Source organism: Triticum dicoccoides, chromosome 7A (genome assembly GCF_002162155.2).
Source record: "Triticum dicoccoides isolate Atlit2015 ecotype Zavitan chromosome 7A, WEW_v2.0, whole genome shotgun sequence".
In the NCBI taxonomy this organism is placed as follows: Eukaryota; Viridiplantae; Streptophyta; class Magnoliopsida; order Poales; family Poaceae; genus Triticum; species Triticum dicoccoides.
The window spans coordinates 242,190,856-242,200,602 of NC_041392.1; positions in this window are offsets into that span (position 1 = coordinate 242,190,856).

A 9,747-nucleotide genomic window follows, 5' to 3' on the forward strand; every position below is an offset into this window, starting at 1 on the left:
CAACTGATAAACTAGGGTTTAAGCTTCTGCCACTCTAGCAACCCATCATCTACTTATTACTTATCAATGCCTCCCTCTAGGCCCAAACAATGGTGAAGTGTCATGTAGTCGACGTTCACATGACACCACTAGAGGGATGACAACATACATCTCATCAAAATATCGAACAAATACCAAATTCACATGACTACTTATAGCAAGACTTCTCCCATGTCCTCAGGAACAAACGTAACTACTCACAAAGCATATTCATGTTCATAATCAGAGGGGTATTAATATGCATAATGGATCTGAACATATGATCTTCCACCAAGTAAACCAACTAGCATCAACTACAAGGAGTGATCAACACTACTAGCAACCCACAGGTACCAATCTGAGGTTTGGATACAAAGATTGGATACAAGAGATGAACTAGGGTTTGAGATGAGATGGTGCTGGTGAAGATGCTGATGGATATTGACTCCCTCCAGATGAGAGGATCGTTGGTGATGACGATGGTGATGATTTCCCCCTCCTGAAGGGAAGTTTCCCCGGCAGAACAGCTCCGCCGGAGCCCTAGATTGGTTCCTCCTCGTGGCGGCGGAGTTTCATCCCGTGAGCTAGCTTATGATTTTTCCTCGATGAAAGACTCCATATAGCCAAAGATGGGCATCAGAGGGCCACTAGGGGGCCCACGAGGTAGGGCACGCCCCCACCCTCGTGGACGGTGGGTGGCCCCCTCTGGTACTTCTTTCGCCCAATATTTTTTATATATTTTGAAAATAATTCCCATGGAGTTTCAGGACTTTTGGAGATGTGCAGAATAGGTCTCTAATATTTGCTCCTTTTCCAGCCCAGAATTCCAGCTGCCGTCATTCCCCCTCCTCATGTAAACCTTGTAAAATAAGAGAGAATAGGCATAAGTATTGTGACACAATGTGTAATAATAGCCCATAATGCAATAAATATTGATATAAAAGCATGATGCAAAATGGATGTATCAACTCCCCCAAGCTTATACCTCGCTTGTCCTCAAGCGAAAGCCGAAATCGAAAAATATGTCCACATGTTTAGAGATAGAGGTGTCGATAAAATAAATTACAGACATGAGGGCATCATGATAATTATTATAACAACAACAACACACACACACACATATTGTCATATGATTTCTTATGCTAAAGTAACAATTCATTCACAGCTTCAAGTATGAATCATAAACCTCACTGAAAACTAACAAAATATAATGTCAGTCATTGAGGCAATTGCAATTTATCATAACATAGGAAAGAGTCAATAAGAGCTTTTCAGCAAGTCGACATACTCAACCATAATTTAGTCTTTCACAATTGCTAACACTCATGCGATATTTATGGTTATGAAGTTTCAGTCGGACACAGAGAAATATAGGGGCTTATAGTGTTGCCTCCCAACCTTTTACCTCAAGGGTAATGTCAACAATAATAGTTCATGAAAACTCACATCCAATTATCTATATATATCTGGATCTTTCCAACACATTATGCTTGCCAAAGGATAAAATGTAAAAAGTAAAGGTGAAGATCACCGTGACTCTTGCATGAAGTATAAGACAAGAATAAAAGATAGGCCCTTCGTAGAGGGAAGCAGAGGTTGTCATGTGCTTTTATGGTTGGATGCACAAAATCTTAATGCAAAAGAACATCACTTTATATTGCCACTTGTGATATGGACCTTTATTATGCAATCCGTCACTTTTATTTCTTCCACATCACAAGATCGTATAAAGCTTCTTTTCTCCACACTAATAAATCATACATATTTAGAGAGCAATTTTTATTGCTTGCAACGATGACAACTTACTTGAGGGATCTTACTCAATCCATAGGTAGATATGGTGGACTCTCATGGCAATATTGGGTTTAAGGATATTTGGAAGCACAAGTAGTATTTCTACTTGGTGCAAAGAACTTGGCTAGCATGAGAGGGAAAGGCAAGCTCAACATGTTGGATGATACATGACAATATAATTTATCTCAGATGTAAGAAAACATAACCCATTATGTTGTCTTCCTTGTCCAACGTCAACTCTTTAGCATGTCATATTTTAATGAGTGCTCACAATCATAAAAGATGTCCAAGATAGTATGTTTATATGTGAAAACCTCTCTTTCTTTATTACTTCCTATTAATTGCAACGATGACCAAAACTATGTTTGTCAACTCTCAACAACTTTTATTCATCATACTCTTTATAGGTGAAGTCATTACTCTCCATAAGATCCATATGCTATCTTTATTTATTTTATTCTTTCTCTTTTATTTTATTCCCTCAAGATCATAGCAAGATAATCAAGCCCTTGACTCAATACTAATCTTTATTATATATAGCTCATGGACTCGATTACATAGAAGGATCATAAAGCAAAAATAAAAACTAGATCATACTAAAACTTTATTCTACTAGATCAAGATATTACCAAAAGGATCTAACTAAGAAAAACGGTAAAGATAGAAGTGATGGTGATACGATACCGGGGCACTCCCCCAAGCTTGGCAGTTGCCAAGGGGAGTGCAAATGACAAGTCCTCCTCCCCCATTAATTATTTGATCTATTCCGATGAAACTTGATAGCTAGCTATATATGTGTCTTGAATCATCAGTATGCGTAACCAATATGTGTCTCCTGTTCGAAAGCGTCATAGTTATAAATATGCATGCATTTGCATATTTATAACCTTGATTGTTTCGAATTGTCCAATGCTATCCATGGACAGCCCGAGTATGTGTAGATTGGGTTCGTTTTCCCATATGCTTTGCTCCGGATCCGACGCATAAATTTTGTCAGTGCCTCCCCTATTGTTCTCCGGGTACACATCCTCTCTGTTTATTGCAGAGACGTGTATCAGGAGAACAGCGGGGAGGTGCTGCCGAAATTTTGCGTCGGATCCGGGGCATAGCATGGGAAAATGAACCCAATCTACACATACACGGGTGGGATTAGGACCTATCATTACCTATTAGAGTGTAGGTTGCATGGACGTAATAAAATTGACAAAGTAGATCAACTGATGAATATATACATGGTGAATTACATATATAATTGTTGTGTGTCCAGTAGCTCTAAAAGTCAAGATGAGTGACCGTGCGTGGATGTATACCGGTCACACTGGTCAGAACAAATGGAGCGCTGAATGGTTCACAAAAACCAAGGGGTTTGTGCAAGCCGCATTTGCAAATGGCCAAAAGAAAACCTGGTTCCCCTGTTTCCAGTGCGGCAATTGGGAAAAGAAGATAGAGGCTGAAATGGGCAAACACCTGCAGAAGAGTGGTTTTACGCCCGATTATACGGTGTGGACATTTCATGGTGAGTCTGCCCAATGTGACCGAGCTGAGGTGGATCGTCGTCGCACCGACGAGCATGGTACCGGGATGGAAAACATGGTGCAAGACTATGATGATGCTCGGGATTCGGACGAGGAGATGGAGGAATCTGCAAAGGCCTTCAATGAAATGTTGGAGTCTTCAAAACGTCCGCTCCACGAGCACACTGAGCTTTGTCAGTTGGATGCCATCTCACAAGTAATGGCTCTGAAGGCTCAGTTCAACTTGGGCAGAGAATGCTATGATGCAATTATGACAATATTTGGACGATTTCTACCCAAAGGCCATGTAATGCCTGCAAACCTGTACCAGTCGGACAAAATCCTCCGTGCACTGAAGATGCCCTATGAGAAGATACATGCCTGTGAGAAAGGATGTGCCTTATTTAGGCTTGACTATGTGGACTTGAACTATTGTCCCATTTGCAAGTCTTCCAGGTATATTGTGGTAGACAACGGTATGGGTGAGAAGACACAGACCAAAATCCCCGTTAGTGTTCTTTGGTATATGCCAATCGTACCAAGACTTCAACGTCTTTTCATGGTCAAAGAGACGGCCAGACAGATGACATGGCACAAAACAGGCAAAAGAACCGAACTAGATGCAGATGGGAATCTGATGATGGTACACACATCGGATGGTGTTGCGTGGAAAAAGTTTGATGAATTACATGCTGACAAAGCAGCAGATCCGAGGCATCCTCGAGTCGGCATCAGCACGGATGGGTTCAGTGTGTTTGGTATGACGGCAGCCCAATACAGTTGTTGGCCCGTATTTGTCTTTCCACTCAATCTCCCCCCCGGATAGATTATGCAAAGAAAGAACATTTTCCTGACGTTGATAATTCCAGGACCCAACTATCCGGGGAAAAATATGAACGTGTACATGCAGCCGCTTAAGGACAAATTGCAAGAAGCCTGGGATAATGGGTTCAAGACATACGACGCCTTTAGCAAACGGAACTTCATAATGCATGTCTGGTACATGTACTCGACGCATGACTTGCCGGCGTATGCGCTATTCGTTGGCTGGTGTGTGCATGGAAGGTTCCTGTGCCCCACATGCAAGGGAGCTCTTGAGTTTCGTTGGCTTCAGGCCGATCGCAAGTTTTCTTGCTTCCACATGCATAGACAGTTCCTGGATCCTCGCCATAAGTTCAGGAAAGACAAGAAGAACTTCATCAGGGGTAGAGTTGTCAAAAACTCTGCACCACCTGCATTGATAGGCCAACAGACCCTGGATCAGTTAAACGCTCTCGAGCCAGATCCACAACGTCCAGGGTACTTCAAGGGGTATAATACTAAGCATGCGTGGACTCACAAAACATGCTTATGGGATCTGCCTTACTTCAAAGACCTCCTTTGCCCACACAACATCGACGTGATGCACACTGAGAAGAATATCGCCGAGGCACTTTTTGGTACATTGTTCGGCATAGATGGGAAGTCAAAGGATAATACTAAGGCTAGAGTTGATCTGGAGGTGCTATGTGATAGGCCGTTACAAAACATGAAAGAACCGAAAGGAAAGCAGAACTGGACGAAGCCAAAGGCATGGTTCAATCTTGGAAGGCCAGCTATGAGGGAAATTCTCGTGTGGGTGCAACAGCAGTTGATGTTCCCCGATGGGTATGCATCGAATCTAAAGAGGGGAGCGAATCTTGATAAACTGAAGATATTTGGTCTCAAGAGTCATGATTGGCACATATGGATTGAGCGGGTAATGCCGGTGATGTTGCGTGGCTTCATCCCTGAGGATGAATGGCTAGTACTGGCAGAACTCAGCTATTTCTTCCGTGTTCTTTGTGCGAAAGAACTATAGCCTGGCGTGCTAGAAGAAATGGAAGAGTTGGCGCCGGAGTTGATCTGCAAGTTAGAGAAGATCTTTCCACCGGGCTTCTTTAATCCAATGCAGCATTTGATTTTGCATCTCCCGACCGAGGCAAGATTGGGGGGGCCCGTGCAAAATCGTTGGTGCTACCCAACTGAGAGGATGCAGAAGACGCTTCGAGAAAAATGTAAAAATAAACGTAGAATTGAAGCATCGATGGCTGAGGCATTCATCACAGAGGAGGCGGCAAACTTCGTAACAGCGCACTACGAAGCCAAAAATCGTCATTTGCATAATCCGAAGCCTCAGTACAATGCTGACGAGCCTAAAAAGGGTGGATCCAACCTCAGCCTATTCAAAGGGAATCTCGCACCAGCTAGTGTTTCACATCCCGTATCTTTGGATAATGAAGAATGGAGGACCATTTCGTTGTATATCTTCAACAACCTGATAGAAGTGCGGCCGTACATCGAGTAAGTTCTCGGTACATTGTTTCGCAACTTCTATTTCCTTTGAACTGCTCTTATTCCTGGATATGTCATACAGTCGATACGTCGCCATATTCTCGTATGGAGCAGAGATCCAAAAGGATTCCGTCGAAGAGTATGAGCTTCTCGCAAAGCAAGGAGGCGGCTATCCCGGTTTCATCTCTTGGTTCAAACAAACGGTAATTTCTATTAGACAATTTCATTTCATTCGCTAATTTGTGCATAATGCAACAATCCTTTCATATTAAACTTGTAGGCTAATTCAGAGTCTATGGACGCCGAATTGAGACAAGTCGCTAATGGTTTTGACTATAAGGTCCATTCATTTGACAAGTACGACATCAACGGGTATCGCTTTCGTACCTATGGCAAAGAGCTATCTATGGCCGACCGAAAGTCTACAAATTGTTGTGTATCTTCTATCAGCGAAGGAGGTACCGAGTATTATGGGAGAGTTGAAGCAATTTGTGAACTTCTGTTCTATGGTGAAAACCCACCGAATGTCGTAGTCTTCAAATGTTATTGGTTTCAGCCGAAGGAGACTAGAAGGACTCATGAACATATAGGGCTAGTTGAAATCAACCAAAGCACCCATTTAGATGTTCCTGATGTCTATATTACGGCTCAACAGGTGACCCAAGTATTCTATCTATCGTGGGCCTGCCAAACTAATCCAAATCTGAAAGGTTGGGATGTCGTCTATGAAGTGCCGCCACGTGCTAGACTTTCTCCCCCAAAGGAAGAGGATTATGAACCTCACATTAACCCAGACACACATGAAGGAGAATTCTTCCAAGAGACACGTCTTTCCAAAAAGCGTTTCGAGAACCGCTATACTTCACCCCAAAACATTGAAGTAGACAGCGACAATGAATCCGACATCACCCCAGAGGAGGAACAAGAAGAGCCGGAACAAGAAGAGGTTACTGCTGCGGATAACCTGTCAATGCTTGACCGATTATGTCAAGGTGGCCTTGCACATGTTGATGCCAATGAACCCTATGAGCCCATCATTGATTATAGTGATGATGATGATTATGCATTTATTGATGATACTGATCGAGATTATTAGTAGTGTTAGGTATTCAATTTTTTTATGTTGTACTTGATGATGATACACTTAAGTGATATACATATTATTATTCATGTCGGTACTTTTTTTATGTTGTACTAATTTCGTTTATTCTTTGTCATGGCAGGTGTTGAAAGATGGTGGGGGCTGGTCGGGAGCGCGCCGAGGCCCCTTCTTCGTCGGCGCGTGGTGCGAGGTCTTCCATTCCACACGCACCTCTCCGCCGAGCGTTGCTGGACAGTATGGCGACACCGCCGGACCCTTCTTCATCGACCGCGGTGCCCAGCAGGGGACGAGGTAAAAAGAAGAGAGGAGGTGGAGCACGTGGTCGCGGGAGAGGAGGTAGGGTGACTCTTACGGCGTCTTCCTCGCCGCCGCCCCCAGCTGTTTCACCCGAGCACGTGACTGCTAGGGTGGACTCGTCTGAGGAGGAGGCTTCACGGACTCCGGTCCATGAGCCTCCGGTCCATGGGTCTTCGGCCCACGAGCCTTGGGTCGATGGGCCTTCGACCCACGAGACCCCAGAGGAGCACACGTCTGGATGGGGTACCTGGCCTGAGGAGCCGAGTGGCCACGCTGATGATGGCGGGGAGCCGAGTGGCCATGCTGATGATGGCGGGGAGCCGACTGATGAGGAGGGGGAGGAGGGGGGCAACGTCTACCAGCGTGGTGCTACACGGCTCCCGTCCGTGCCGGCGACCCACGAGCAGAGGTTGTTGATTTTCCCTGATGGGGAGAGGTAAGTGCATTTAATCTTTTTGTACCTTCTGCATTCACGTTTCTTCAAATAACTGATGTGTTGGCCTTGTCATGCTGCAGGGGTTGGGACCACCATGAAAGTGTCCGCCGGCCCAACTCCGTCCTTGGAGTTCTGATTCGGCAAAACTTCCTGGGGTTTGTCACGTTGCCTGGTGAGGGTTGGCTTCCAGAGGTTGGATTGACTTGGGAGCACTGGTTGGCTGCCCCGGCCCCGCCGGGTGAGATTATCGACGGTGTCTTGTGCAAGACGAGGGCAGACGTCGTGATCAGAAAGTTCTAGGTAATTTCTCCTTTACACAATTAAAAATCTTCAACTAGCTAGTTATTAATTGCACTAATCAATATTGTCTCATTTGATTGCAGACATTCTACAGGTGTGAGGAGGGATACAGGGAGGAGGCGGATCATGTTATCCACAAGGAGTGCAAGCGCCTACTTCAGAACTTATGGCATGAGGTTCGGGTGCAGGCTGTTCGAGACTACTACGCCGGGTGTGGTATCAAGAAGCCCAAGCAGGAGTGATACGATAAGTTCTTGAGTAAGGAGAAGTACATGAAGGTAATTCTTAAGGCCTTGTACTTACTTCCTTCATTTAGTAATTCATAGCCATAGCGCTCAAGTTTCTATTTGCTAACTTAGGCCCCTCCGAGATGGTGTGCGGATCGGATGGATTGTTGGGAGGTGTTGGTCAATGAGTGGTGCTCAAAAGAATGGCTGGCCACCCACAAAGAGGCCAAGGACAAACGTGCCCAAATGGAAGGTGTCCCACACCACCAAGGCAGCTCCATCTTATTTCAGTACGGGCGGAACTGGGTATGTGGTTTGCTTCATGATTCATGCAATTCATTCATCATGCTAGCTTTAGCCCTTTAATTACTAATTTACTTTGTTTCTCTCTTTCAGGCACGCTACAATAAGGCGGATAAGGTGCCAGAGGTGTACGACCTGTATGCCATGGCCCACACTGGCCCTTACAAGAAAGTCAAGGCATTCTCTGCGTCTGACCTCGATGATCCAAAGAAATTCACCAACATCTCCGCCCACGACAAGCTCGTGCAATATAGAGATCAGGGGAAGGCGAGGAAAGGGGAGGACTTTAACCCGAGCCAGGGTCCCATTGATATAGAGCTGCTGATGATATCTGGTGGCGGGAGGTCCCATGGCTCCATAGCCACGGGAGATGGACTTATCCGTTGTCCTAGCACTCTCCCGGAGATCAAGGCCCGCCAGTCGAGCTCCGCTCCTGAGATAAGGCCTCGTCAATGGCCAGTCAAACTCGCCTTCAAGGTTAGTTATACGTACTCAGCTATCTTTCTCCATTACATTGTGTGCGCTTCCATCAATGATTACAAATGGTCATGTGAGTGGTGTTGCAGGCTGCTATACAGAGTGAGAGAGATAGAACAGAGAAACTTCTGGCGGAGGCGACGGAGAGGCAGCGGGAGTTGGAGGAGAGGACGACAAAGATGTTGGAGGAGGAGAGGGCACGGAATGACATGCAGGCAACGGCCATGTACGAGCTCCTTGTGGTAAGTTTCTTCTGCAGATTACTTGCTAGTCTTAACATTTGAGTCTCATTACTAACTAGTGACTCTGTTGTGAAAACCAAATGTGTAGTCTGTGTGCGAGAAGTCCGGTCAGACCGCTCCGCCGATGCCAGTGATTGCACCTAGGAGCACGGTGAGTTTTATTTGAATGGACATTACTTGCTAGTCTTAACATTTGAGTGTCATAATGCTAACGAGACATTGGAAATGATCTTTGGTGTAGCTTAACTCCAGAAACGCATCGCACGATCCTTCTCCAGCTACCGGTGCGAGCCAGCCCGCTCCTTCTCCAGCTACCGGCGTGAGCCAGCCTGCTCCTACATCTCCGTGATCACGGTGCGACCCATTTCACCTAGGTTAGCTCCAAAATGACCCATTTCACCTAAGTTAGCTCAAAAACGATCCATTTTACCTTAGTTATCTAAAAAACATGGCATTTCACCTTAGTTAGCTCATAAAAAACCCATTTCAACTAAGTTAGCTCCAAAATGATCAATTTCACCTAGGTTAGCTCATAAACGACCCATTTCACCTAAGTTAGCTCAAAAACGATCCATTTTACCTTAGTTAGCTAAAAAACGTGGCATTTCACCTTAGTTAGCTCATAAAAGACCCATTTCAACTAAGTTAGCTCCAAAATGATCAATTTCACCTAGGTTAGCTCATAAACGACCCATTTCACCTAAGTTAGCTAAAAACGATCCAT